The sequence below is a fragment of the Pteropus alecto genome, unplaced genomic scaffold (assembly GCF_000325575.1).
Source record: "Pteropus alecto unplaced genomic scaffold, ASM32557v1 scaffold275, whole genome shotgun sequence".
Classification (NCBI taxonomy): Eukaryota; Metazoa; Chordata; class Mammalia; order Chiroptera; family Pteropodidae; genus Pteropus; species Pteropus alecto.
The window spans coordinates 402902-411621 of NW_006436301.1; the positions used below are offsets into that span (position 1 = coordinate 402902).

Here is an 8720-nt window from a genome sequence, read left to right on the forward strand (position 1 = left end):
CAGAATGCAAAGGAAAAACTACTCTTAACTGTGGTCTCTTCTCTTGTCCCATATGGCCATGGGCCAGAAGCCATCAATTGAGCTGGCTTGCCTGAAGAGGCTGGAGCCTGCACCACAATCCTCTGAGTAACGTCACATGCCAAGCTGAACACCCAACCCCTGAAGTAGTTTCTTGGTGTTATGACTAACTTTAATTATTCAGTGACTTTGCAGTTTTTCTTGTTTTATTGAGGTCTGCTGTTAAGATAACACCTAGAAAATATGGAGTAATGGAGCAGTAGTTCTGTTGCACAGCAAACAAATGTGGGTTACCCCTACATCCAACTCCAACTTTGAGTCCCCCCAACTACAGCTACCACCCTACTCTACCCATAATGACTACAGGAAATAGTAGAAGATGTAGGGAATGAAAAATAGAAGAAATTATGTATGGAAGGTTTTAGGCTTGAAAAGTCTACTTGGACACATCCCAACTCACCCACAGTGTTTACAGAATGTAATTCTTCCAGTTTAGCAAACACTTATACTCCGAGGTCCTAGAGAAGTGTAATGCTAAAGCAGAGGAGTCAACTGATGCCCATGTGCGAAGGCATAATGGAATATTACCCAGCACACTGCTAACCTGACACTTTATTACACGTCTATTTACCTTGTCCATCAGGCGAAAGTTATAGTCATGACAATGCTTAATAAAGCCAATCAAAGTAGCGATCAGCCCAAGTAAGTTCCTGTATGTCAGATATTAAATATGACTAATGTGGTTTGACAGTGCTCTGCAGAAGGTTCACTGGAATCTTATCTTTTCCCTTATCGTTATCACAGAGAGTGCAAGGTAAAGCTCTGCAGGAATATAAATTACTTGGAAACCCTCATAGACAATATTCTACTGTGTCTCATTTGCACTTAAAAAAAGGTGCCCTACAGACCTTATGTACTTTTAAGATTTATCTGAAAGATACATGAAGAAGACTTTCAGCCAAAAAAAAAAATGTACATATTTAATGGAATTAGATCTCCGGGCAAGAAAATGTCAAAAGAAAAGGCAAAATATTAAAGCGAATGCAAGGTGCTCCTTCCGCAGCTTTCCTGCTTTGATAAATATCTTCTGGGATGTCATTTACTAGAAAGTCGTGATTTTACAAAATGGAAAAAAAAAAACCTGGAGTATAAAATATACTCTCTTTATTGCTGAAGTAAGTTTCTATTTTCACATTTCTCTCTGAAATCTGCTTTTGTCAGCCAGAGGCCTTGATATTTGCTTTTATATCTGCTTTTTTATCATTCTTATTGAAAACATAGCAATTATTGTGAAACACTCAAATTGCAGGCACGCTTCTGATTACATGGCAGGGACAGAGCTGGGGCTATGAGTTGACACAAAGTTCTCACATCCTCTCCAGCCTCTAGGAGGAGGCATGTCGCCTGGAAGAAAGATCACAGAGATTTTTTTGGTGGGGGGACGGAATCTGCTAAGAGAGCTGTGGGAAGGCTGGTATGGGGTGATACATGGACTTGTCCTGGAGGGCAGAGAGCACCAAAAGCATTACCTCTGAAAATGAGATTTTGACATAGAGAAGAATGGCAGGGATATGAAATTTGGGCTTAGACTTTTTTAAGAATGCATAGGTTTCTAGTAAATGTTTCAAATGACAAAAAAATAAGCTCTTTGTTAGCCTATCGACAAGCCTATCAAGAAAGTTTCATATACATTTAATTTTAAAATAGGTTAGGTTCTTCTCCTGAGTTAGATGACTGAATATAAGACCTGCACAAGATATTAGGATATGATGTACATCTTCTTTTATCCAACAGTCTCTTATCACTAAATGTTCTTTTCCACCATTACCACCAACATGTAATATAATAACCATAATACGAATACTATTTAGTTTTACTGAGTTCTTACTATGTGCCGTGGCTTGTCCAAGGTCTAACAGCCAATAAGTGGCTAGGAAGAAACAATTCCACTTTTTGTTTGTTTTTCTGTTTGTTTTGCCAGAACGCACTTTGCAAAGTTCAGCTCTATTGCAGCTAATTACCTGTCCATATGTGCATTTTCAGACAGAACTATTGGAGAAAAGTACTAAAATCTTTAAACATGTTTTCATAAAATTATCTGTAGCCTTCTCTAATGACAATTGAAAAGGCATACTGTTTACTAATTATGCTTAAGTTAGCAATGATGGTGATGATAGCTACTAATTTTTAGGTTCATACTGTGTGACTGGTCCTATGCCAACCACTTTTCATGAAATCTCACTTAATCCTCACAGCAGCTCCATGGTGCACATAGTATTATCATCCTCATTTGACAGGTAAGAAAACTGAGGTTTAGAGAAGTGAGGCAACTTGTGTCAAGATTTGAATGAAGGTGTTTCTGATTTTAAGGGCTGTGATGTTTTGCTACTATGCTATATGGAATTAACTTGGGATTAACTCAAATATGTAGTTTAAATAAAATATTCATCACTATCATTTTGGTTTCTGGTTTTGAAATACCCAGTTTTAAGAGGCAAATGGCCTTTCAGTAACAATTTTATAAAAACAGAGCAGAGTTATTATATCGTACAGTTGTAGAGGATCTTGGGGATTTTTAATCCATTTCTCGAATTGTCAGAAGGTGAACTGAGGTTCAGCAAATTGAAGGTCCTGTGAGTGAAGCAATCAATCTCCTCAACACCCATCTTGATCCCGCTGGCTGTGGCCATTTTGCTTTGGTGGTAGACAGGAGCTGCTGAAAATTGACAACCCAGAGATGGAAATCATTTTATTTAAAACAACCAACTATTTTGTTTTGAGAGTTGGTTCGTGATCAGCCACAAGCCAGAATTTCACTGATTCCACGGTCTAAAAACATAACGGTGACAAAATGGTGTGTGTGGTTGTATACATGCGCATGTGCTTAAAGCAGAGAGTCTGATTCCATAGGTCTGCAAGTGACCTCATATCTAGATTTCTTAAGAGACTTCACAGATGATTTGGATGTATGTCCAAATTTGAGAGCAGGTGGCTTAAGAGAAATGTCCTTTTGTATTTCTCCTTCAATGTTGGTATTAGAAAGCTAACGAGCAACTAACATTCTCTCAGTTCATGTATCGGAAAAATTATTCAAATATTTCTATATTGTTATCATGCTGTTAAATAATGATTGTAATAAATTATGGAGCTAATAGCAATAGCATTTTTCCAAGTGTTCAGGCTAAAAGTCTTAGCATCACAGGCTAAAAATCTTGGAATCATTCTTGACTTCTGTATTTTTTCCTATCACCATTCAATCAACCCATGAGCAAATCTTATCTATTCTCTCCTCAAATATATCTAATCCATTCACTCTTCACCAACCTCACCAACCTGGTCCAAGCCACCATCATTCTCACCTGGGTTATGGCAATAATCTACTTATTATTCTCTCTGCTTCTACCTCTGACAATCATAGTCTCAATAGCGACAGTGTGATCCTAACATGACATAAATCTGATCAGGTCTCTCCTCTACTCACAATCTTCCAGTGACTTTCAACTTAGAGTCTTTCCAATGGCCTACCAGCTCTCATACAATGGTACGACCTCCTCTCCTAACATTCTCACCCTTGCTCTGCTTCAATTGAACTATTTTCTTTACTGTTTCTAGGCACATGAGGTCCTAGCCCATCTCAGAGTCTTTTCATGTGCTAGTCCTCTTCTTGGAATGATCTTCCCCCAAATCTCTGCAAACTCATTCCCTCATTCCCTTTAGGTCTTTACTCAGACACCAGCTCTCAGTGAGGCCTTCCTCAACCACCCTATTTAAAAATGCAACTCCAAAAAAATAATAGTAATAAAAAAATAAAAATGCAACTCCATCCCTTTTTAGCACTGTCTCCTGATTTCTCTCCATAGCACTTGTCAACTTCTAACATATTTTATCTTTATATATTTATGTCATTTATTATCTCTATCCACCGGATAGAATATAAACTCCAGTAGGGCACAGCTGCAGACTATTTTGTTTCTCATTGTATCTCTATCTCCTAGAACAGTGCCTGGCATCTAGTGGGTATCCCATAAACATTTGATGCATGAATGCATGAATAAATGTAAATAAATGTAAATAAATATAAAAGTGTGCATTTCGTGAATTAGGTAAGGTTGGTGGATTTAAAAACTGACAAAGGAAACTGCTAACAATAACAGGGATAAGAGTGCCTGTTTATTGAGCAACTACTCTGTGCCAGGGGCTAAGTACTTGACACAAGTTACCTTGATTATCTCACAATAATTCTCTGAACAGATAGGAACAGTGCTGAAACCAGGTGAACCCAACTGCAGAGAGGTAGTCTATGAGTTTGACATTGGGGGGTGGCAAGGAAGGCTCCTTAGAGTGTATGTAGCTGGATCCAGTTTCCCAGACCCTGAGGTTTGGGTCGGTTAAGCAAACTTGCTTAAAATTACACAGCTAATAATTGGAAGAGCTAGTAGTCAACTCTAGGTCAGTCTGAATCCAGAGCTCTTCCTAATATGCAGAATGGAACAACAAAGAGAGTGGTAGATGCCCACATGACTCATTCTTTCCAAACCCAAAGAAGAGCAGTTGCCTCTCAACAGGTTTCCAATGAACCAAGAGCAATTCTCACTGGTTTCTAATCTGTACAATTCTTGGGAGATTAAGTGGTCTCGGGCCATACCCAATTTCAAACTATGGGTAACTTCAGTTCCCATATTAGTCACTCTTGGAAGCAAATCCGAAATGACAACAATCCATGTAGAGTTTTTGAGAGTTGGACCTGGATAATGTCTCATCCATCACTCTCACTCAACAGCAGAATAGACTGGGGCCCACAGAGGGGAGGGACATGCTGAGTTGGACACAGATTTGATGGGAAAGCGCTAGTCTCTTGGCTCCCAGTGGAGTCTATGACATGTTTGCCATATTGAGGCTGACAATGGCCTAAGTCATGTTTCCCCATATCAGCGATAGCAGCAAAAAGATAGAAATAAAGTCCCAATGACACAGATGGTTGGGTTTAAGGATGAACACATTGTGATCGCCACTCCTTTTCTTTTAGACTGGAACCTTCCCATAACGGTGCTCTGAGCCAGTCCTCCAGCACTCAGCTGGTCAAAAGACATTACTTCCTGATGCCTTTTTGAGGGAGGACCCCACCCCCACTCCAAGTGGGATACAATACTTGGAGCAGGATAGAAAACATGCATCTCAGCCTTCTTCTTACTAACAATCACAAGGGGAAACAAGATAATTTCCTTTTGTCTTTTTAAGTCACATTAGTAAATTTATTTCAACAACACCAGTCATTATAGATGATAAAATTTGTGCAAGACATGCAAATTAGGAGATACTAGCTTGGTGTGATTTGTGTTTATATGAAAACTAAGGTTACCGATTAATTGGATAAGTACTATTTATAACTATGCCACTCTGATAAATGAGTTATAATGGCTATTAAAACTTTCACATTTTTTCCTTTGCACTCTAAGAAGCAGAGATATTATTTAAAATATCGATGCACTGCAACAGGCAGATACTGTGAAATAACTCAGTGTTGAGAATGCAAATCACAAATATGGCTTGCATATGAATTCTTAAATGCCCACATTAGCACAATCACTTGTAAAATATATGCAGTCTTTGATGAAATGAATGAAACTCGCTACTAAGAGGCATTTGAGATTGCAAAAATATCACTCACCCCAAGTCCCTATATGAAGTCAGCAGCTACCAAAATAACACTGCCTTAGTGGCCATGGGACCAGGTGCACTGTGTTGTTTAAAACGCCATCAGTGACAGGTAAGTGATTAGAGAAATGATAGATATTTATGCAGTTCCACTAGCCAGAGGCTTCAAAGAGTCCTTGCTTTATTTGTTATGTATGTACATTGTTTGGGACCAAGAAAATTGAAATTCAAAGGTTAGAAATAGCAAGTGCCTTGTGTGACATCAACCCCCACCAGGGCCTCCACTTTTGCTTTTGTTCCCCCTTTGCTCAGAGTTGTTGATGTGGTTTAAGGTGAAAGCTTTTCCAGATGACTTACAGGACACTCTCTAAAGTCTATTGCAGCCTGGGCCATGGTGAAGCCTGATATTTCATCCACCCCTTTGGCCAATATAGGATGAGAATAATCTCATGCTATTTTTTTTTTTTTTTTTAGGCGAGGCAACCCTTGGTTGACCTCACAGATTGCAAGGACCTTGTCAGTTTACAATCCCTTATTTTTTTATTTTGTTTTTAATTTTTTTAAACCTACAGCATCTGGTCTTCCTAGGTGGTCTCCCATCCAAGTACTAACCAGGCCCAATCCTGCTTAGCTTCCGAGATCAGACGGGATCTGGCTTGTTCAGGGTAACATGGCCGTAGACTTAATCTCATGCTATTTTATGGCTTCTTATAGTTTATACATCATTTGGACAAAGAACATTCTCTTGTTCCTTGAAGTAACCTTGTGAGGGAGCTAGGGCAGAGATTATTATCTCCAGTTACTGATAAAGGAACTGATGCCCCTGAAGGAAACTAGACAAGTTCAAGGCCATGGAGTTAGTACACAGCAGTGTCAGGATGGCCTGGATCTGTCTGATACCTGGCTTCTGATGACACAGCTCTGCTCGAGACTATGATGCTACATGGCACCACCAGGCAGAGTGTGCTGACTTTTTGCCTTGAAGTGTTCCATGTAGTAGATGCCCACCCACTTTATGCACTTGGGCGATTCATGTTGTAGGGCCTGTCAGAAGCTGGCTGTGAGCCCTGGGTGGGAACTTCGAGAATTCTTCTGGACTACTCATGAATCTGGGTTTCTTTCCATCTTTGGTTTTGTAGATGAGAAACACGGATAACACCTACTGGGCTCCGGTTCTAGGCTGGCCTCCAGCTAAGTGAAAACCAGTGAGCCATCTGCAGAGAGCATCCTTCGGGCACAGAACTTTAGGATAACTGGGGATTCTGCAAAACATGGAAGCAGACATTTCTGTCTGGTCTCAGAAAGGCTGCTTTAGATGGAGACAGATGACAAGGGTGCCCAGTGGAATCTGTTTTGCCTTTTGAAGAAAGTACGTCAGTGAATCACAAGTGATACAAAAATACCAAGACTTGTGCCTCAGCTACACTACAACCAAAGATAATTATGAAATGTCGAGTTTGCTAATGATATTAAAAGAGGCAGTATTACTTTTCCTTTGTTTGAAGAAATCAGATTGGGTACAGCAGAGACAGAATTTCATTTCATATGTCTTCATTAATGGAGTGCTGCTCTTTACGAGAAATGTTAAGTGAAGGGAGGCCAGAAACTACTTTTATTGCTCAGATGGAAATAAAGACCTGGGTAGATAGGCAGTGCATTAGCTTGTAATCAACAGTGAATCATAAAGATTCATGCTAAAAGACTTGCAATTGTAATCTAATTAGCTTTCTTACTGTTTAGAGGGATTAATTTAGAGCTAGCACAAGCAATGCAGAAAAGTACAGATCCAGGAGATCTGTCAGCTATCATCTCCAGTGTGGGAGAAGGTGAAGATCAAATTCCAGTGTAGTAATGTCAAGAGTGTTCCAAGTAGAAAACTGTAAGGCGTGCGGCTCTGGCTATCAACTGACTCATCAAGTGGATGAAGAGCCTCGTGTCCTGGCAAGACCCTAGGTGGGGAACCAAAGCAACTCTGGGTCGGGTTCTCAATTACTACTGAATAACCTGTCTAAGCCTCGGTCTTCTCATTTGTAGAAAGAAAATAAAGCCTTGCAGAGGTGCTGAACTGATTAGAAGTGATGCGTCTAGAATGTGTGGTGCCCAGCAGGCACTCAGCGTAGACAGTAATTATTGCTGTGATTGCTTTCACAGTGAAGGCTGGCTCTGCAGAGCCTGAAACAATGGACAAGGCAGGTCGTCGAATAGTATGAAATATTAAGCACGGCCTGCCTCTGCACGCCATCTTGCAATCTTGAAGTCTATATGGGCTCTCAAAAGCAAGCCCACTCTTTCATCTACTCTATTTCACGTTTAGTCATCTACCATTTGCAAAAATGTTTTTGAAAGATGTAAATGAAACATCCTGGGATGACTCCAAAATACGTTACTGACAATTGATGTTGGGTGGCACCTTCCCATTCTGTGGCTAAATAAACCCAAGAAGCACTAATTGCTTTGAAGTTAATAAAGACTTTATTGGCTTCAAATAATTGGTGTTTGTTTGGCTGCTATGATTATAGTTATCATACTCTCTCTACATAATGTAAGCTGGCAGAAGTTTCTACCTTTTACAAGTTTTAAATCCCAATAGAATTGACAGAAAAAGCTATAACCACAAATTGGTTTGCAATTTTCCTCTTTCTTCTCAGCAAGTCCTGTATGGTTATATTATGAACCTTGTTTCACACAAACTGCTTGTGACTTTTATGGCCCTTTTGTGATCTAAATGGCTATCTCATAAGATATTCCATTGCAGCTTCTTTTTCAATTGCTTTTACTGTGAAATGCCCTTGTGGAGAGTTCTGGGGAACATTTCACACTCTTATGGTATTGATTTGCTAAACCTGATGATAGGTTTATATTTAAGATACAGTCTTGTATATGAACAGAGTGGGAAGCTTATGAAAAACAGAGCCAAAGCTTCCACTGAGGAGATGTTCGATACCATTCGTATGTTCTGGAATACAAGGAGAATCCCTAATCAGCTTTGCATTTGTCTCATAATTTCAGTGCATGGAAATGCCACCTGAAAAATGGCAATTTGGTCT

The 8720-nt window shown here is 39.6% G+C and overlaps 1 protein-coding gene and 1 pseudogene across 1 annotated transcript in view; both read right to left on the bottom strand.

Moving 5' to 3' along the window:
• Positions 1 to 8720, bottom strand: part of AFF2 (AF4/FMR2 family member 2) — a 452816-nt gene that overhangs the window by 56428 nt on the left and 387668 nt on the right. The window lies entirely within an intron of this gene.
• LOC112481048 lies at positions 6237 to 6355 on the bottom strand (annotated as a pseudogene).